This window comes from Nycticebus coucang, chromosome X (genome assembly GCF_027406575.1).
Source record: "Nycticebus coucang isolate mNycCou1 chromosome X, mNycCou1.pri, whole genome shotgun sequence".
In the NCBI taxonomy this organism is placed as follows: Eukaryota; Metazoa; Chordata; class Mammalia; order Primates; family Lorisidae; genus Nycticebus; species Nycticebus coucang.
This window is the reverse complement of record NC_069804.1, coordinates 106472450-106494711: the sequence shown is the minus strand read 5'-3', so window position 1 is coordinate 106494711 and position 22262 is coordinate 106472450. Positions and strand designations below refer to the sequence as shown.

The window sequence follows — 22262 nt, the reverse complement described above, 5'->3', positions numbered from 1 at the left end:
AGACATTATTCTTAGTAAAGCATCGCAAGAATGGAGAAGCATGAATCCTATGTACTCAATCTTGATATGAGGACAATTAATGACAATTAAGGTCATGGGGGGGAAGCAGAAAGAGGGATGGAGGGAGTGGGGTGGGGCCTTAGTGTGTGTCACACTTTATGGGGGCAAGACATGATTGCAAGAGGGACTTTACCTAACAATTGTAATCAGTGTAACTGGCTTATTGTACCCTCAATGAATCCCCAACAATAAAAAAAAAAAAAAAAAAAAGAATAATAAAATGTTCAAAAAAAAAAAAAAAGTCAAATTCTGTTTGTAGAAAATCAATGACACATGATTGCAGGTCCACAATATTGATGCTGGCCACTCTGTTCATTAGCAGTCACAGGATTTTCTTCACTTGTTGCATAGTCCAGATGATTCATCATATGATAGTTGTTACCTTTCCAGAACTTTCTAATTCCCTTATGTCTCCAAACAACAACTGAGGCAGTAATAAGTGTGCAAGGTACTAAATAAAGGAGTGCAGGCTGCCCCAGCTTCATCAGCACCAGAACAACAAATGTAAGTATCCAGCCAAAAGAATAGGCAATTGTGGAGAAAACATAGTACACAGAAGAAGAGCCAGTCAAAACATCAAATCCTCTACAGTATACAATCAATAGGCCTGGTACAATAATGTCTCCAAAACCCAATATTGAAACAGGCATGAGGCACACACTCATTACTGAGAAACAGATCAGCTTTGGCACTCTGATGACAACTGGCAATTTCTCATGGGAAGCTGAAGGTTGAGCAGTGGCTTCCACCAAGTTTCCACCATTCTTTTCATTATTTCCAAAAGGTCCGGCTGCAAGTTCAACCATGACACTCTCACCATTCTTTGTGATGAATGGTGTTATGAAAACAAAAAATACATTATAGAGGAGGAGAAGGCCTAGAAGTATCACACATGACTTCAAGTTGGGTAGCTTCAGTGTTTTAATTAAATTCAGACAGAAAGCAATCCCCAAGATATCCTGTAAAATCCAAGCCCACTGTCTTCATGTAGAAATACGGCCCAAACAACAGCTATTGCTATGCACACTCGAGAGAGAAAAGTAAGTCTCACTTCAATGCTTTTTCCACGACAAACAATCATGCATTGTTGGCTGGATACTTACATTTGTTTGTCCCCATGGTATCTTATGAATTAGTGCAGCAAGACAGTTGTACAGACTCATTGCTGATGCTATGCAACAAAGTGAGACTCTGTCTCAAAACAAAAAGAAAGAAAAAGAATGAGTATTGGCAAAGTCCAGGTGATTACAGAATGATCAGATTCTGGGTACTCCCAATACAAACTATTTATTACAGGAAAAAGAAGCTATATAAAGTGAAAGTGAAAAAGGAAGCTTCACAAAATGATACATAGTAAAAATATGATCCAGACAGAGAAGAACAGGTCAGTCTCCATGAGTGGACAAAGACTAGAGTCTCAGCATACACTACTTTTTTTTTTTTTGAGACAGAGTCTCACTTTGTTGCCCTGGGTAGAGTGTCATAGGATCACAGCTCACAGCAACCTCCAGTTCTTGGGCTTAGGTGATTCTCTTGCCTCAGCCTCCAGAGCAGCTGGAATTACAGGTGCCTGCCACAACACCCGGCTATTTTTTGTCGTTGTTGTTGCAGTTTGCCCGGGGCCAGGTTTGAAACTGCCACTATCGGTATATGGGGCCGGTGCCCTACTCACTGAGCCACAGGCGCCGCCCACACCCTACATTTTATATGTTCACTAATTTGACCCACCTTGCTCCTGGCAGAATTGGTTGTCACTTCACACCTTTGGGGTGATTGACAGGCTGGGGTTATGAAGGAGATTACATAACAGGTTGGTTACATAACAGTTTTCTTTTCTATACATATGTCTTCCCCAGAATTCCTTACAAAAGCTCCACCCATCCTATGATATTGAGATGGTAATGAGTTGTAGGTCAGGCAAAAGACAGGAACTCCTTTCCTTTTTTTGGGGGGGGGGTGTTGCTTTTTTTTCTTTTTTTTTTATTGTTAAATCATAGCTGTGTACATTAGTGCAATTGCCTGTACCCATTCTAAGATGCACCATATGGGACTGCAAACTAGTACAACCTTTCTGGAAGAAAGTATGGAGAATCCTTAAAGCACTCAAGCTATACCTCCCATTTGATCCTGCAATCCCATTACTGGGCATCTACCCAGAAGGAAAAAAATCCTTTTACCATAAGGACACTTGTACTAGACTGTTTATTGCAGCTCAATTTACAATCGCCAAAATGTGGAAACAGCCTAAATGCCCACCAACCCAGGAATGGATTAACAACTTGTGGTATATGTATACCATGGAATACTATTCAGCTATTAAAAAAAATGGAGACTTTACATCCTTTGTATTAACCTGGATGGAAGTGGAAGACATTATTCTTAGTAAAGCATCACAAGAATGGAGAAGCATGAATCCTATGTACTCAATAGTTTTGATTTGCATTTCTCTGATGATTAAGGATGATGAGCTTTTTTTCATGTGTTTGTAGATCTTGCTTCGGTCTTCTTTAGAGAAGTTTCTCTTCAAGTCCCTTGCCCACCCTGAGATGGGGTCACGTGTTCTTTTCTTGTTAATACATTTGAGTTCTCTGTGGATTCTGGTTATTAGACCTTTATCGGAGGTATAACCTGCAAATATTTTCTCCCATTCTGAGGGCTGTCTGCTTGCTTTACTCACTATGTTCTTGGCTGTGCAGAAGCTTTTTAGTTTGATCAGGTCCCAGTAGTGTATTTTTGATACTGCTTCAATTACCTGGGGAGTCCTCCTTATAAAATATTCACCCAGGTCGATTCCTTCAAGAGTTTTCCCTGCCCTTTCTTCAAGTATTTTTATAGTTTCATGTCTTAAGTTTAAATCTTTTATCCAGTGAGAGTCTATCTTACTTAATGGTGAAAGGTGTGGGTCTAGTTTCAATCTTCTACAAGTTGCCAGCCAGTTTACCCAGAACCATTTGTTAAACAGGGAATCTTTTCCCCACTGAATGTTTTGAATTGGCTTGTCAAAGATCAAATAACAGTAAGTAGCTGGATCCATCTCTTGGTTCTCTATTCTGTTCCAGACATCTACTTCTCTGCTTCTGTGCCAGTACAATGCTGTTTGATCACTATGGATTTATAGTACAGTCTCAGGTCTGGTAGCATGATTCCTCCTGCTTTGTTTTTATTGCTAAGTAATGTTTTGGCTATTCGAGGTTTTTTCTGATTCCATATAAAATGAAGTATTATCTTTTCAAGATCTTTAAAGTATGACAATGGAGCTTTAATAGGAATTGCATTGAAGTTATATATTGCTTTGGGCAGTATGGACATTTTAACAATGTTGATTCTTCCTAGCCATGAGCATGGTATGTTTTTCCATCTGTTAACATCTTCGGCTATTTCTTTGCTTAGAGTTTCATAGTTCTCTTTGTAGAGATCTTTCACGTCCTTTGTCAGGTATACTCCCAAATATTTCATCTTCTTTGGCACTACTGTGAAAGGAATAGAGTCCAGGCGGCGCCAGTGGCTCAAGGAGTAGGGCGCTGGTCCCATATACCAGAGGTGGTGGGTTCAAACCCAGCCCCGGCCAAAAACCACAAAAAAAAAAAAAAGAAAAAAGAAAGGAACAGAGTTCTTGACTGTTTGTTCGGCTTGGTTATTGTTGGTATATATAAAGGCTACAGATTTATGGGTGTTGATTTTGTAGCCTGAGACATTGCTATATTCCTTGATCACTTCTAAAGTTTTGTAGTAGAATCCCTAGTGTTTTCCAGATATACGATCATATCATCTGCGAAGAGTGAAAGTTTGATCTCTTCTGACCCTATGTGGATACCCTTGATCGCCTTTTCTTCCCTAATTGCAATGGCTAAAACTTCCATTACAATGTTAAAGAGCAATGGAGACAATGGGCAACCACGCCTGGCTCCTGATCTAAGTGGAAATGATTTCAATTTAACTCCATTCAATACGATATTGGCTGTGGGTTTGCTGTAGATGGCCTCTATTAGTTTAAGAAATGTCCCTTCTATACCAATTTTCTTAAGTGCTCTGATCTTGAAGAGATGCTGGATATTATCAAAAGCTTTTTCTGCATCAATTGAAAGAATCATATGGTCTTTATTTTTATGTTTGTTTATGTATTGAATTACATTTATAGATTTACGTATATTGAACCAGCCTTGAGACCCTGGGATACATCCGACTTGGTCATGGTGTCTCATTTTTCTGATGTGTTGTTGGATTCTGTTTGTTAGGATCTTATTGAGTATTTTAGCATCTATGTTCATTAGTGATATTGGTCTATAATTTTCTTTTCTTGTTGGGTCTTTCCCTGGTTTGGGGATCAAGGTGATGCTTGCTTCATAGAATGTGCTAGATAATAGTCCTTCTTTTTCTATATTTTGGAAGAGGTTTAGTAGTATAGGTACTAGTTCTTCTTTAAATGTTTGGTAGAATTCTGACGTAAAGATGCAAGGAATAATTTCTATTTTTTTAAATTTGCTAAGGTTAGATTTGTGGCCTAGGATGTGGTTGATTTTGGAGTATGCTCCGTGGGCTGATGAGAAGAATGTGTATTCAGTTTTTTTGGTATGAAATGTTCTGTAGATGTCTGTTAAGTCCAGATGTTGAATGGTTGAGTTTAAATCTAAAATTTCTTTGTTTAGCTTCTTTTTGGAGGATCTATCCAGAACTGCTAAAGGGGTGTTAAAATCTCCAACTACGATGGAAGTGGAGGAAATCGAGTTGCTCATGTCTGTTAGAGTCTCTTATAAATTGAGGTGCGTTGTGGTTGGATGCATAAACATTAATAATTGAGATCTCATCATATTGAGTATTACCTTTAACAAATATGAAGTGTCCATCCTTATCCTTAATTATTTTGGTTGGTTTAAAGCCTATTGCATCTGCGGACAGGATTGCAACGCCTGCTTTTTTCTGCTTTCCATTTGCCTGGAATATAGATGACCATCCCTTCACCTTGAGTCTATATCTGTCTTTTAATGTAAGATGCGATTCTTGGATGCAGCAGATATCTGGCTTGAGTTTTTGTATCCAGTCCGCCAAAATGTGCCTCTTTAGAGGACAATTTAAACCATTCACATTAATTGAGAATATTGATAAGCCTTTCGAGAGACCGGTGGACATTTTTAATCCTTTTGCCACTGTGGAAGTTGGAATTTGATCAAAAATTTTTTGGGTGGGTTTACTTTTGCGGTTGAGAATTATGCTGGTCTTTATGGAGGATAGGTCTAAGAATGTCCTGGAGAGCTGGTTTAGTTGTGGCAAATTTCTTCAACATGTGAATGTCGTTGAAGTATTTAATTTCTCTGTCATAAATGAAGCTCAGTTTAGCTGGGTACAGGATCCTGGGTTGAAAGTTATTTTGTTTTAGGAGATTGAAAGCTTGAAAGGTTTCAGCAGAGAGATTTGCAGTTATTCTGATATTCTTCCCCTTGTAGGTAATGGTTTGCTTTCATCTGGCTGCTTTCAGAATTTTCTCCTTCATATTAACTTTAGTGAAATTGATTATGATGTGTCTGGGGGATGTCTTATTTGGGTTGAGTCGTGCTGGAGTTCTGAAACTGTCTGCTATCTGAATTTCGGAATCTCTTGGCATGTCTGGAAAGTTCTCCTTCATAATCTCATGGAGAAGAGACTCTGTGCCTTGTGAAGCCGCTTCATCACTTTCGGGGATCCCTATAAGACGAATATTGGTTTTCTTCAAATTATCCGAGAGCTCTCTGAGAGAGTGGTCTGTTTTTGCTCTCCATTTCTCTTCTTCTTTGAGAGTTTGGGAGCATTCTAAAGCTTTGTCTTCAATGTCAGAAATCCTTTCTTCTGCTTGCTCCATTCTGTTACTGAGGGATTCTACCGTGTTTCTCAGATCTTTGAGGGATGCAACTTCTTGTCTCAATGTGTCGAAATCTTTGGTCATTTGGTCTTTGAATCCATTGAATTCTTGAGATAACTTTTGGAATTCTAATTCAATCTTATTTGCTATCCAGATCCTGAATTCAATTTCTGACATCTCAGCTATTTGTTTGTGCATGAGGTCTTGTGCTGTTTCTGCCCCATTGATCCTTGGGGGAGTTGAACTACTCTGATTATTCATATTGCCAGAGTTTTTCTATTGATTTCGCCTCATGATTGTTTTTCACCGTTGCCTCTGGCTGTCCTCAGAGTTGGGGAGGTGTCTCTCCAAGATTAGGCCCCAGCGGGATCACTCTGTTGTTGCTGGATCTTTGTAGGGAGTGACCCTGTGTAGTTCCTCTAGGGCTGTTCTAGCTAGGGAGTTCTGGTTGTGGAAGCAGCTCCGGTTTGTGCCACAACCGGATCCAGCAACAGGGCTGGGGGTGGTGCGTATGGTTCTGGGAGTGCCAGGCACCCAGTAACTTTGGCACAGAGAGCCCAAGGCTCCAGCAGTCTCTGGCCAGGAGAAGAGCTCTGCACAGAGGCAGGGAGGGTTCCAAAGGGCACACAGCTACCAGAGTCCCTGTCCAGATGAACGGGCTAGTGTGGAAGCTGGGAGGACACAGGAGGGAGGACACAGGGTTATATGGCTCCCGTAGTTCCTAGTCAGGGAACGTGGAGGCCCGGTGGGTGCGGGTCACCGGTCAGGGGTCGCTGCACAGCTCTTATGGAGGTCTGGGCGGCGCCAATCCCAGGAGTTTGAGTTTGCTATGACCTGTGATGTCACGGCACTCTACCCAGGGCAATAGCCCAAGGCTCCAGTGGGCCAAAACCGTCTCACTCTGCCCCTAAGGATTAAGGCTGTAAGGCAGTTCAGTCCCCGCCTTTAGGCTGCTCAGTCAGTAGGTTACTTTGACCCACCCAATCCTTGCTCTGAGTCCCTGAGGGTGGAGCTTGCCGGGGCAGTTCTTTCACAATGGCTTCCTGCGCCCAGCTCAGTGGCTCAGTCTGGGGCCCCAGACAATGCCCAAAGTTCTCCACACTCCTGCTCAAGCTCTCCCCAAGGCAGTTCAACTGAGTGCCAAGTCCAAGAACACCAAAACAGTTCACAGGTAAGGCCTTTCCGGTTTGCAGTCTCACTGCTGCTTGTACTTATGGTTGCCGGTGTGATTAGGTCAATCGAACACACACAACCACTTGCCAGTTTTCAACTGTTTTTGTCCTCCTCTTGAGGTCCAGAAGTCCCTTGCTGGCTCCCTGTATCCTCAAAGGGATGATTATAGGCAGATCCCACCGGCCAGAGATGCCTGGAGTCTTGTCTCACCAGACTCGCTGTTCCCAGTTGTAGGGAAGCTGTTACTCGGCCACCATCTATAATCTCTCTCCAGGAACTCCTTTCTGAGTATGTTCCCACCAGAGAACAGTTCCCATCTGCAGTTGGGTTTGGTTCCTACCCACATTTCAATTCTGCTCTCCACCCTTAGCCACTTCCTTGCTAGCTGTTTACCCTCTGCCAGACCTAACAAGAATTATGAGAAATGTATGTTTTAGCTGACATTTCCACATGTCACCAATTTTTTGTTCATACTTTTTCTTTACCTCGAATACCCAACTCTTTTTTTTTTTGTAGAGACAGAGTTTCACTGTACCGCCCTCGGGTAGAGTGCCGTGGCGTCACACAGCTCACAGCAACCTCCAACTCTTGGGCCTACGCGATTCTCCTGCCTCAGCCTCCCGAGCAGCTGGGACTACAGGCGCGCGCCACAATGCCCAGCTATTTTTCTGTTGCAGTTTGGCCAGGGCTGGGTCCGAACCCGCCACCCTCGGCATATGGGGCCGGTGCCCTACTCACGGAGCCACAGGCGCCACCCATCAATACCCAACTCTTAATCAGGCCAGGGATTTTGACAAAAGAGTGAAACTATGTGACCAATGTGCTACAGTGATGATTCACTTGATAATATGTTTAATATGTTTTGCATTTGTAACATAACTACTATCCAAATAATTAGTACAATTTGAATTTAACCACCATCCAGTTAATTAAGCATTTATGGAAAATGTTTAGCATACAAAACACAATATTAGGCACTGTAGAAATGATACAAAGGAATGAAAAGACAGTTTCTACTGTTAATCTTTCATGAACTACATACACAACATAATTCCATTCTGTGGCTTAAGAATAATTAGTAAATGCATTAACAGGTGCAAAGTTATACTGAAATGCCTGACTTTCACCAGATGATGTGTTCCTGAAAATGTATGCCCAAATTAAATTTTCTCAAATTAAATTGCTTTTAGAGAAAAAAAGAAAAGCTTAATTGAAACAATACTGTTTTATGAAGTTTAATAAAGCAGAGTTACTCCCTAATTTATCTTTAGCATTAATGCATATTTTCACAAATTTGCCTTGCTTAAGGTGAGTTAGAAGTATACATTAAAAATGGAGCACCTAAGTGTTCAGTAAAAAAAAAACACTAATCAAAGCACAGTAAGATTATTTCAAGAAGATCCTGAAAATCTAGGATTCATTGGATCATTAATGTGGTTTAAAGGGTGGAATAGTTTTTAAAAGAGTTCTACTGAAGAATAGCATTAGAAATCAGAGGATGAGACAACAGTGGACCCTAGGCACAGCTTGGGAAACAGATCTGTGGGCCTTCCAGTTGGAATAGGGGAAAAGAGGGAAAAAGTTGACACCTAAGTACAGCTGATCCTTATGGTTTTCAAGAGGCCAGGAGGAAGAAGAAATAGCAGGTGAGTCTCCCTGACTCTGAGGCCAGGAATGTACAAGACTGCCAATCTATCTTCTTTCAAACTATTAGCCCTGTGGCATAAACACCATGTCACCTTTGAACACTGGTGGGACTCCCACAATCCAGAGTACTCCAAAAAATATGCCTGAGCGCTAAAGAGCTGACAATGGATGACAAAGGAAAACAATAAATTGAAAAGACTCAGTCACTAGGGTAAGTAGGATCACTTGGACAAGCATAGCACATGACCATCAAAAGAAAACGGTTGGGTAATTTGCTAACTAAACAGTTGAGTGGACACATTTTTGTAGAATAAAGTCTATTAAGACCCAAAGTAGGAAACTAGAAAATGCAAAGAACAAATATGTAAAACTCAAAACAGAAATATGAAGTGAAAGATCATAGGGAAAAAAGGCAAAAGCCGTACAAGGTAAGATCCAAGAGATTTAATATGCAAATAATGAGCTCCAGAAGGATATCAGGAACAGATGGAAGAGAGACAACAATCAAACAAATAGTAGAGGAAATGTCCCCTGAGCTGAAGAAATAGCTAAGCTCACAGACTGAAAAGAATCACCAAATTCTGGCCAGAATTGGTGAGACAAAACACACCTGTAAGATTTCTGAGCTTTTAAGATAAAGAGAAAAATCTAAAAGTTTCCATTTATTCAGCAAATATTTTTTAAGTATTTACTGTGTCAGGCAACTGTTCTATGTATTGGGGAAAAGTTCTTTTTTTTTTTCTTTAAAGACAGAGTGCCATGGCATCATCATAGCTCACAGCAACCAGTGTCTCTTGGGTTCAAGAAGTGATGCTCCTGCCTCAGAATCCGAATAGCTGGGACTACAGGCACCCACCAGAACACTCGGCCAGTTTTTCTATTTTTAATAGAGATGGGAGAGGAGGGTCTGACTCTTGGTCAGGCTGGTCTCCAACTCCTGAGCTCAAGCAATCCACCCATCTGGGCCTCCCAGATTACAGGTATGAGACACAGTGCCCAGCTCAGGGGAATAGTTCTTCCTTCATGGTGCCTGTATAGGCAAATCCATTGCCACCCTCCTTTTTGTTGTCATACTCTCAAGGAAACCTCAATCCTGGATAAACACAAATCAACCGGTTTCCTTCTTGTATCCACACAGTTGAATGTGGTTAGCGAAAAACAGAAGACCACATGACAGGTTATACATAAATTCATGAGAGAGAACTAATCTCAAGTGGGAGGCTACTGCTTCCCAACAATTCCACTACATTTTCCCAATCCATTTAGTTTACATCACTTAGACAACTTTTTCACATTTCCAACTCCCTCCCTCCCTTTCTTCACTCACAGCTGATCACCTTCTTACTAATAAACTAGGAAAATTGAACCAATCAGTAAATATGCAAGAAATTACCTTGAAGCAATGGTGTCTACCAAGCACACTACAGGCAAATTCTCCACGAGATCACAGAATAGAAAGGTACAAAGGAAAAAAGAAAAATCAAAACATTTCCTATCATATGATTTAGTAAATCAATTTTAAACACACAAAATAAGCAACAGAAAAGGAAATTTGTCATGTCAACAAAATTAGGATAGGATGGCTGGGTGCCTGTAGCTCAGTGGTTAGGGCGCCAGCCACATACACCTGAGCTGCTGGGTTCGAATCCAGCCTGGGCCTGCCAAACGACGACAACTACATTCAAAAAAAAAATAGCCAGCTGTTGTGGTGGGCACCTGCAGTCACAGCTACTTGGGAGGCTGAGGCAAGAGAATCACTTAAGCCCAAGAGTTTGAGGTTGCTGTGAGCTGTGACATTACCGCACTCTAGCCAGGGCAATAGCTTGAGACTTTGTCTCAAAAAAATCAGGATAGGATGCAAGTGATTGGACAGTCCACACTACCAAAATCCCGGCTTATACAATGTCCACGAGTTCTGTCTCTATGATATCAACTTTCCCTACCAATGCTGTGGTAATGAGGACCAGAGAAAAAGAGAGGAGGAGGCACAAACAGAAGACATCGGTAGCTTGCTTTCAATAAGATGCAGAAGTAAGTGTGCTTGATCAATAGTTGTAGCTCACCAATTATTTGACTTTCTTAACAATGGCTTTATCTTTATTTCTTGGGCAAAATATATGTGGAACCAGAAAGGAACTATACTGTGTATTGCCAATGAATGGCCACTTTAGGGTCGACGCTGTTGTTAATCCAGATGGAGCATGATAGCATCTTATGATGTGATCATTCCATCCCTTTCTACCTAAAAGTAACACCCTTGTTTAATCCATTGTACATTCCATTTAGCCTGTCTTTAACAGGCCTATTTATCTATAACACATCTTATAAACTCATTGCCTATATTTTATACACCATATGAATTCTGCCTATGTCTCACAAGCTACATGCTTACACATTACTTCCCATAATTTATAGGCTTTGTTTACATCGTTTAAGTTAATTGCTTTCGTATTATCTGACTAGCACTGTCAAAAACTGTGAAGAGTATGAGATTCCGTGATACATGGGACACTTAACAAGTTAGTTTCCCACAGTTTTTGGTAACTGCTGGTCACATATAAGGAGAGTTTATTTCCACAGCAATGGCAATAGCCAAAGTATCATCATTTCCTTGCACCAGTTGCCTGAACCATATTCCCACAGGGCAAGGCAACAAGAGATGGATGGATCCTGCACACTTAGTAGGTTTCAGTATAGGAAAGGAAATCCATGCTTAGAGAACTAGAACCTTTTACTAGTTCTTTTACTAATATCCTTTACCCCAGAAAAAGAGATTATCTTTATTATACTGCAGGATAAACAAATTTGCCCTTTGAAAGGAGAGCACTAGCTCTCTTTCAAAGCTGTACACTAAAAGATGCCTCTATTAATTTATTAATTATTAATGCTGTTTATTCTTATCCCCTGTAGAATTGAATATTCTGAAAGAATACATCAACATACATTACACTACCTACATCTATATCTTATCCCTTTGTCCATAGTCTCACTTTAATTCCACAAGTAGATAAGAACTATCAGCCAGCAGCATACCCTTTTCACTGCAGAAATTCTTTCTTGCATCATCATTTCCTGCTAATCTGAATGACTTGGATCAGCATAACAAAACTTCTATTACTTGATTAAAAAAAAAATCCTGTTACTTTCACATTCTAACTCATGCCATTCCTACCTCAAAAGTCCTGAAAAGTTTTTTGTAAGCTTGTTTTCAATTTGTTTCCTCCCATTCTTTTGTTTTGTGTTACATCTTTCTGATGTAGTGACGCCTTTAAAAATATGAAATATCCTTCTTTGTCACTAGTAACTTTTTTTAACATTTAATATTATAGGCCCTCTAAGCTCACTTATGTTGACCATTTTCATGGTCTCTTTTTTATTTATTTCTTTGAATCTAAAGTATACTCTGGAAAATAGCATATAACTAGATATTGCTTTTTACATGTAGCCAGATTAATCTCTGTCTTTTGAATAGAGTGCTTAATCCATATTTAGAATTCACATTGGCCATTTTGGTATTTGTTTTCCAAGTGTCTCGTATCTTTTGTACTTTTATTCCTTCCTTACTGCCTGGTTAGACAAAATGTTCTGTTAAGAGGCAAATAGTAAATGTTTTTTTTTTTTTTTTGTAGAGACAGAGTCTCACTTTATGGCCCTCTGTAGAGTGCCGTGGCCTCACACAGCTCACAGCAACCTCCAACTCCTGGGCTTAAGCGATTCTCTTGCCTCGGCCTCCGGAGCAGCTGGGACTACAGGCACCCGCCACAACGCCCGGCTATTTTTTGGTTGCAGTTTGGCCGGAGCCGGGTTTGAACCCGCCACCCTCGGTATATGGGGCCGGCGCCTTACCGACTGAGCCACAGGCGCCTCCCAGCAAATAGTAAATGTTTTAGCTTTGAGGCCTTATGGTGTCTATAGAAAATATTCAACACTGCCAGCATAATATGAAAGCAGTTACAGATAATATATACAAATGTACAGTCATGGCTATGTTCCAATAAAACTTCATTTATGAAAATAAGGAGCAGACCAGACCTGGTTCATACTAGTTTGCCAACCCCTATGTTAAATTTCAAATCATCTGTATGTATGTATTACATACATATATTTAATATTTTGCTGTTCCTTTGCATATTTACTAATACTTTTCCATACATTGGATATTTGAATAATATAGCAAATTTATAATTTTTCATTTTTCTCGGGTGCTTTGTTTTGTTTTAGCAACTTGTCTGGACTTAAAACTGTAAACTCTGTCTACACTACTATAAGAAGTCACATCTCTGATTATCTTTTTGTAACTTTTTTTAATACTCAGTCTAGATTCCAGGGGTCACCCCTTCATCTGCATAGCTTAGTGGTCAGCCAGTAATTTGGGCAGATGTTTTATTTAACCATCTTGAGCCTGAAAGGCATCTACCCAGTGTTAGTCAGTCTATGTGTAGGTTCAGCAGTATATTCAAATTTGCAGACAATTACCAAGTCTCCTTTGGTTATCATTTTTTGCTGGTTTCTTGAGAGTTCTGAACATTTGTAATTTTCCTTTCAACCAGAAAGGTGTAGAGAGCTATATCTGCTATTACTCTCTCATTTCTAGCAACTTTCTCCTAAATTTCCAACTGGCCTGTTGCTCACCTCAGTTAGCAAAACTTTGAGTTTCTTTCATGTTTCCTAACCTAGTAGTTAAAACCCAGTGGTCTTTCTTTTTTAGTCAGAAAGATCATTGGGTTTTAACCACTCAAAATTCAGTCCCTCTTTCTGACAGAATATTTTCTGAGTTTGATGAAGAGCTACCACATGGTAATTATATAACACTCTTGCTGACCACATAAAGTGATGGAGAAATGAGAATAAGAGCTTCCCCAGGCAAGGAGACACATTGTTCTTACTCAAGCCTCTTACACAGTTTTTTAAGAATAAACACTTTTCACTTTGTTGTTAGCCTTTGGTACATTTCCAGTGGTCTGAAATGTTAATCATTTCAGTTTTTCAGACCACTGAAAAACTATTTTTTTCAGTTTTAGAATTCCATGTTACCACCAACCTCTTCACATCTCCATAAATGAAAGTCCCTATAACATTCCCTTCCACAATTTTAATTAGGATTTTGTCCCCACTAGTCCACAAAAATGTGTCAGAAAATGTGTCAAAGTCATCAATGGTCATCACATTGTTAAATCCAATTTTTAGTACTAATCTTTTTTGACCCATTAGCATAATCTGATATGATTAATCACTCCTTTCCTTCATGAAACACTTTATTTGGTCTCCTGAGCAACAGTCTCTGTTTTTGAAAATTTTCTAAAAACATTCGTTATTCCTTATAGGTCTTCTTAGTTGGTTTCTTCTAATCTTTATGACCTTTAAATATTGAAGAACCTGAGGACTCAGTCCTTAGATCTCTCAGATTATCGATCGACCCTCACTGCCTAGGTGGTCTCACCCTGTCTCATGGCTTTAAATAACAACCAAGACATCTAAGATACAACATTTATTTCAAATTCTCAAACCAAGAAAAATGAGAAAAATAAAAAAGAGGAAATAGTATAAAATGAATTTAAAAATAAAGGTAATTGCAATGAAATCAAGCACATATGTTCTAATTGTGAATAGAGTGACTTCTGGCATTAAAAGACTCAGATTGGTGGACTAAATTTTTTTTTTAAATTTGGTTAATGTACCTTCTATAGTCAACATTCAAAGTAATAATGAAAGGAAGAATATATAAGCATGGCTAAGAAAATACCAGGAAAAAGCCAAAATAATCAGGAGAAACATTATTAAAACAACAGAAAGTAATTTAAAAGCATCAAGCAGAACAAAGAGTGTGATTATTTAATATAAAAGTGAAATTTACAGGCTCGGCACCCGTAGCACAGTGGTTAGGACGCCAGCCACATACACTGAGGCTGACAGGTTCAAAACTGGCCCCGGCCAGCTAAACAATGACAATAGCAACAAAACTAACAAACAAAAAAATAGCTCTGTGTTGTGGCAGGCGCCTGTAATCCCAGCTACTTGGGAGGCTGAGGGCAAGAGAGTCGCTTAAGCCCAAGAGTTTGAGGTTGCTGTCAGCTGTGACACTATAGCACTCTACAGTGGGCGACATAGTGAGATTCTGTCACAAAAAAAAGTCGAGGGCGTCGCCTGTGGCTCAAAGGAGTAGGGCACTGGCCCCATATGCTGGAGGTGGCGGGTTCAAAACCAGCCCAGGCCAAAAACTGCAAAAACAGCACACCCCAAAAAAAAGTGGAATTTACAAAGATATTATCAATTATATAGTCCTTTTCACTAGAAGGGATAAATTTATTAATCAGAAGCTTGCTTTAAGTTCAATAAGAAATTTATGAAAATGATTATGGTAAGAAACACAAACGTATCTCTTTCAGAGATGGACATACTGAACAGGCCAATTGTGTGTTAACAATGTATCCTAGGCTTGGCGCCCATAGCAATGGTTACAGTGCCAGCCACATACACCGAGGCTGGTGGGTTCAAATCTGGCCCAGGCCAGCTAAAACAACTATGACAACTGCAACAAAAAATAGCTGGGCATTGTAGTGGGCACCTGTAGTCACAGCTACCTGGGAGGCTGAGGCAAGAGATTGCTTAAGCCCAAGGGTTCGAGATTGCTGTGAGCTGTGATGCCACGGCACAGTACCGAGGGCAACATAGTGAGATTCTATCTCAAAAAAAAAAATATATATATATATATATGTATATATCCTAATACAGTAGTCCTCCCTTTTCTGTGGTTATGACTTGTGTGGTTTTAGTTACACATTGTCAACCATGGTACTAAAATAATAAATGGAAAATTTCAGAAATAAACAAGTCATATTTTAAATTGCCTGCTGTTCTGAGTAATGGGATAAAATCTCACACTGCCCTGGTTCCATGTTGCCTGGGACATGAATCATCCCTTTGTCAAGTGTATCACACTGTATATATTACCCACCCATTAGTCACATAGTGGCTATCTAGGTTACAAATGGACGATCACAATATCACAATGCTGTGTTCAAGTAACTTACCTTACTTAATAATGGCCCCAAAGGACCAGAGTAGTGATGCTGGGAGTTTGAATATATCTAACAGAAACCATGAAGTGTTTCCTTTAAGTCATGGAAGAAGCCCAAGTGCCCATCGACCCATGAATGGACTAGCAAATTGTGATACATGTATACCATGGAATATTATGCAGCCTTAAAGAAAGATGGAGACTTTTCCTCTTTCATGCTTACATGGATGGAGCTGGAACATATTCTTCTTAGCAACGTATCTCAGGAATGGAAGAAAAAGTATCCAATGTACTCAGCCCTACTATGAAGCTAAATTATAGCTTTCACATGAAGGCTATAACCCAACCATAGCACAAGACTATAAGGAAAGGGCCAAGGAAGGGGAAGGGAGGGGGGAGGTTAGGGTGGAGGGAGGGTAATGGGTGGGGGCACACCTATGGTGCATCTTAGAATGGGTACAGGCGAAATTTACTAAAGGCAGAGTACAAATGTCTACATACGATAACTAAGAAAAAGCCATGAAGGCTACATTGAACAGTTTGATGAGAATATTTCAGATTGTATATGAAACCAGCACATTGTACCCCTTGATTGCACTAATGTACACAGCTATGATTTAACAAAAAAATTAATTAATTAATTAATTAATTAAATACAAAAGTTTAACATAGGTATGTATACATGGTGGCTGGGTGGGGGAGTGGGGGGCGCGAGGACAGCACATACAGATTTCAGTACTAGCTGTCTTTTATGGTATCCACTAGGGGTCCTGGAATGGATACCCGGTAGATAATAGGGGGCTGCCTCATTATAATGCATCTCACCATGTGTAACATACATGGAACCTTGTCTTTCTCAAAGGCAGATTTTTTGTTCACATGCCCATTGAACATTTTCAAAAATCATGTATGGCTCATGCCTGTAATTGTAACACTTTGGGAGGCCCAGGCAGGTGGATTGTCTGCGCTCAGGAGGTTTAGAACAGCCTGAGCAAAAGTGAGACCCTGTCTTTACTAAAAATAGAAAAACTGAGGCAAGAGGATCACCTGAGGCCATGAGTTGGAGGTTGCTGTGAGCTATGATAATGCCATGGCACGCTACCCAGGGCGACAATTTGAGACTCTGTCTCAAAAAATAAAATAAAATTAAATTAAATTAAATTAAATTAAATTAAATTAAACAAAATATAATAAAATAACAATGAAGGAAAACTACTTAAATGATAATAACCCCCCAATATCAAGCCCCCCAAACAAATATTATCTCAAATAGATCCTACAACCAACACTATTATAATCAGCAACTAAAGGATCAAGTTTTTATCATTATTTTTCAAAATTGTGGTAGATATTCTAGTAATGGTAATAAGACAAGACAACTAAATACCTGGCATCAACATTAGAAATAAGGAGATAAGGCTCGGCGCCTGTGGCTCAAGCGGCTAAGGCACCAGCCACATACACCTGAGCTGGTGGTTCGAATCCAACCAGGGCCCGCCAAACAACAATTTCTGCTGCAACCAAAAAAAAAAAAAATAGCCGGGCGTTGTGGTGGGCGCCTGTAATCCCAGCTACTTGGGAGGCGGAGGCAGGAGAATCGCTTGAGCCCAAGAGTTGGAGGTTGCTGTGAGCTGTGAAGCCATAGCATTCTACCCAGGGCCATAGCTTGAGAATCTGTCTCAAAAAAAAAAAGAAAGAAGGAGATAAAATGATTAAATGACTGTTCCTTGAAAAAGCTAAATGTATTCTAGAGAAACAAAATAAGAGAATTTGATGAACTACCTGAATAATACGCACACAAATATTAAGTGGTGCTCCTTATCCTAACCATAAAAACTAAGAAAAGAAAATGGAGGGAAAAATGTTCCATTCACAATAATAAAAATCTACAAAAATTAAAATAAAAAAAATCAAAGAACCCATATGAAGAAAATTTACAGAAGGATTCAAAACAAGTTCTGAGGAAATAATATAAAGCTATCACTTAGCCTAAAAATGATCTCTAAAACCAATGCAAGTCCAATTAGAATCCCAACAATGTTGATTTTTCACAATTGGATGAAATATCTTGAAGATTAAGTGACAAAGTATAGCCAAAAACTTAGGGGGGAAAGATGATTGAACGTCGTTTCATCAAAAAATCATACTATAGGCAGCACCCACAGCTCAGTGAGTAGGGCTCCAGCCACATACACCAAGGCTGGTGGGTTCAAACCGGGCTGGGGCCAGCTAAAACAACAACAACAAAAAATTTCCAGGAACTGTGGCTGGTGCCTGTAGTCCCAGCTACTCAGGAGAGTTTGAGGTTGTTGTGAGCTGTGATGTCACGGCACGCTATCCAGGGCGACAGCTTAAAACTCTGTCTCAAAAAAAAAAAAATCATACTTTAAACCCACTTTAATCAAATCAGTATGGTATTGGTAGGTAGATGAAGAGAACACAACGCAGAAAACCAAAATGGATTCCAGTATATCTAATCATTTAAAACATGGTAAAGATGACAATTTATAATTTAAATAATCAGATTATTAAATCAGATTATTTAAATTATAAAAGCATTGGGAAGGGATAGATTACTTCATAAATGTCACTGACATAACTAGTTATCCATCTTAAAGAAAATAAACTTAAACCTCTCATGTAAAATTAAAAAACCGTTAATAAGCTTTAAATGGATTAAACGACTTAAATGTCAACAACAAAATGCATGTAAGAATATGTAGGAGTTTACATATAAAATCAGGGGCCAGGAGATAATTAGCTTCTTAACCCAAACTAGAAAATCTCAAGCTTTAAAAGTAAAAAAAAAAGTAGACATATTGGACCATATAAAAATTTAATACTATGAAAAAACAATGATAACATATATCTACAATTTAGGTATGGAGGTAAAGTTGTTCTTTTTAGTTTCTAGTGAAAATATGAATACATTAATTAAGCTTTTCTGGAAAGCCTTGCTGACATACTCAATCTAGAAATCTCAATCTTAGGAAATAAAAACACAGACATAAAAATATTAATAGATAAGAGTATACATATATACACTATGTATGTATTACAACATTGTTCACAGTGGCAAAAAGGTGAATGCCTTTCTTCCTTTTTCTAATTTTATTTGTTTTTAAATTTTTTTAATTAAATCGAATTAATATGAGGGTACAATCTTTAGGTTATATTGTTCTCCCTTCCAGGGTACAGTTCCATTTGTAGAAGAGCCCCTCACCCAGGTGGCGTGTTATACACCCTCACAATGTGCACATTAGGTGAGATCCCACCTCATGTCCTCCCTCTTACTATCTCCAACTTCCCTCTACCCCTGAACTAGACTACATTAGTGTTTTTATTGTTCTTATAAGCATGTAATTTTTTATACATTGATTGCATATTAGTATGGAGTACATTGGATATTTATTTTTCCATTCTTACATTACTTTACTAGCGAATGCCTTTCAAAAGAGACATTGTTGAATCAATTCTGTTATGACTTCAAAATAAGAATCTTCTATAGCCATTTTAAAAACATCAATCAGTTCTATACTACCAGCTTTCTTTGAGATATTTCCATAAGGTAAATTTGAATAAGAAAATAAAATGTTGAAGGCCAGGCGTGGTGGCTCACACCTACAACCCTAGCACTCTGGAAGGTTGAGGTGGGTGGATTGCCTGAGCTGACGCATTTGAGACCAGCCTGAGCCAGAGCGTGACCCTGTCTCTAAAAATATCCAGGCATTGTGGTGGGTAACTGTAGTCCCAGCTACTTGGGAGACTGAGGCGAGAGGATCGCTTGAGCCCAAGAGTTTGAGGTTGCTGTGGGCTGTGATTCCACAGTACTCTACTGAGGGCAACAAATTGAGATTCTGTCTCAAAAAACAAATAAAATAAAATAAAATGTTGTAAATATCTGGGGGTGGGGCCCAGGTGTATTTGCATTTTATAATTATTCTACAAAGTTTGAGAGTTATCCAAAAGTTTTGTGGCTGAAAAACTCCACCTAGCTAAATCCAAATTGACCAAGTCTTATGTATCAATAGTTATTCCCAATTTTGCTTGAGTTTGTTAACCCAAGCAAAATTTATTTGATGGGCATTCAACCTTACCTTAAGGCCTCTGCTAGAATAATCAAATGCCAAAGGTCAGGTAGCACTTTTGTGGGTGTGTTCAAATGCAATGTTGAGTAGAATATTCTGTGTGCAGCCCCATTTTGTGTGTGTGTGTGTGTGTGTGTGTGTGTTTGTGTGAGAGAGAGAGAGTGTCTTGTTGTCACCCAGACTGGAGGACAGTGGCAGGTAATCACAGCTCCCTGCAGCCACAAATTCCCAGGCTCAGCTTCCCCACTAGGTAGTACTACAGATACACACCACCTAATTTTTTTGTTTTACAGAGATGGGGTCTCTAACTCCTCTCCTCAAGTGATCCTCCTGCCTTGACCTCCCAAAGTGCAGGAAACACGGACATGAGCCACCATGCTCAGCTGGGATCTTCTTAAGTATCAAGATTTAGACTTTAAGACAACAGGCCTTTCAGTGCTCTGTTCCTTGATGGTTCTTAGATTTTTCTGCAAGTAATGTATGTATTTGAAGGGCAGCGCCTGTGGCTCAAGGAGTAGGGCGCTAGCCCCATGTACAAGGGGGGGTGGGTTCAAGCCCAGCCCTGGCCCAAACTGCAAAATATCTATATCTATATAGATATGATAGATAGATATATGTATGTATTTTAAGTATGTACCATCAACAATCTGCCATACACAGTGGCATTGAGAAAATATTTTAGGAGTCTACCTGTATCATTAATTGCTTTCACAAATTTTTATTTAGCCCTGATTTCATACCAAGTGTTATACTAGTTTCTCTGAACTCTGATGATGAGAAAACAGACATGTTTTCTATCCTTCTGCATCTTAGATTCTAGTAGAGAAAACAGACTATATGTACCCCATTTCCCTGAAAATAAGACAGTGTCTTATTTTAAGGTGTGCCCCCAAAGATGCACTAGGTCTTATTTTTGGGAGACGTCTTATCTTTCCTGTAAGTAGGTCTTATTTTCGGAGGATGTCTTATTTTCAGGGAAACAGGGTATATACATACACACACGAGTATTTATGAAAATAAATTTCATAATTGTTTCATAGATGTACTTTATTTACATTTAATCATCTCTTGAGATCTAGATATAACTTATGATTAATGGTATATAATACTTGATTGGCAACATTTCTTGGTTTGCTTTTAGGGATCCATAAAATAATGGTGCACATTACAAAGATGGAATGTAAAATTCACAGAACCAACTGTTAACAAACTTGGATATACACGTGTAGAATTTACTATGTTAAGATATATATATTGCACACAAACTTTATGTCCACCCTGTATATTATGACGTGAAAGGAGGGGGAACAGCAAAATGAGAGAAGACAATCGACCCACCAAGAAAGAATCAAAGAATGTTTCCACTTATACCTTTCCTTTGCTATAATTGATCCTCACCATCTCCTACTACATTCACATTTTCTTATTGTTGGAACTTTCAATATAACCCAAGAAAAAACACCAAGATGTTTGTTTGCACAAACATTATATGCTACAGTATGGCCTGAACTATGGCAGAAAAGGTGGAGATGGAAATAAATAGAACAGTTTATTAGATGGTTAGGACATAAGAGTCAACAGGACAGACTGGATGTGAGAGATGAGAGGTTCTGAGTTGACTGGTATGAATCCACAGTGAAATATGAAAAACAATTGCTAAAGATTTACAAGATCAATGAATTTGGAGCTGGGCACGGTGGCTCATGCCAGTAATCCTAGCACTCTGGGAGGCAGGTGGATTGCCTGAGCTCACTGGTTCAAGACCAGCCTCAGCCAGAGCAAGACTTCGTCTCTAAAAATAGCAGGGTGATGAGCAGGTGCCTGTATGTCAGCTACTCAAGAAGCTGAGGCAAGAGAATCACTTGAGTCCAAGAGTTTGAGGTTGCTGTGTGAGCTATGATGCTAGAGCACTCTACTGGGGGTGACAAAGTAAGAAGCTGTCTTTCAAAAAGAAAAAAAAAAATCAATGAATCCCCAACAATAAAAAAAAATTGTAAAAGATTGTCCAAAATAGACCTTCCATTTGATCCCATAATCCCATTACTAGTTATCTATCCAGGAGAAAAAAACATAATTTTATCATAAGGACATTTGTGCTAGATTACTTAATGCAGCTCTATCTAAAATCGCTAAGATATGGAATCAACCCCAGTGCCCATCAACCCATGAATAGATTAATAAACTGTGGTATATGCATACCATAAAATACTATTCAGCCATAAAAAAGATGGAAATTTTATATCTTTTGTATTAACCTGGATGGAGTTAGAAAATATTCTCCTTAGTAAAGTATCACAAAAATGTAATACAATTCCCATCAACCCATGAATAGATTAATAAACTGTGGTATATGCATACTATAGAATACTATTCAGCCATAAAAAAGGATGGAAACTTTATATCTTTTGTATTAACCTGGATGGAGTTAGAAAATATTCTCCTT

At 39.1% G+C, this 22262-nt stretch overlaps 1 pseudogene; it reads right to left on the bottom strand.

The window, feature by feature from the left end:
• Nucleotides 1–323: 323 nt before the first annotated feature.
• LOC128576927 (signal peptide peptidase-like 2A) overlaps nt 324–22262 on the bottom strand; it is a 43844-nt pseudogene continuing 21905 nt past the window's right edge.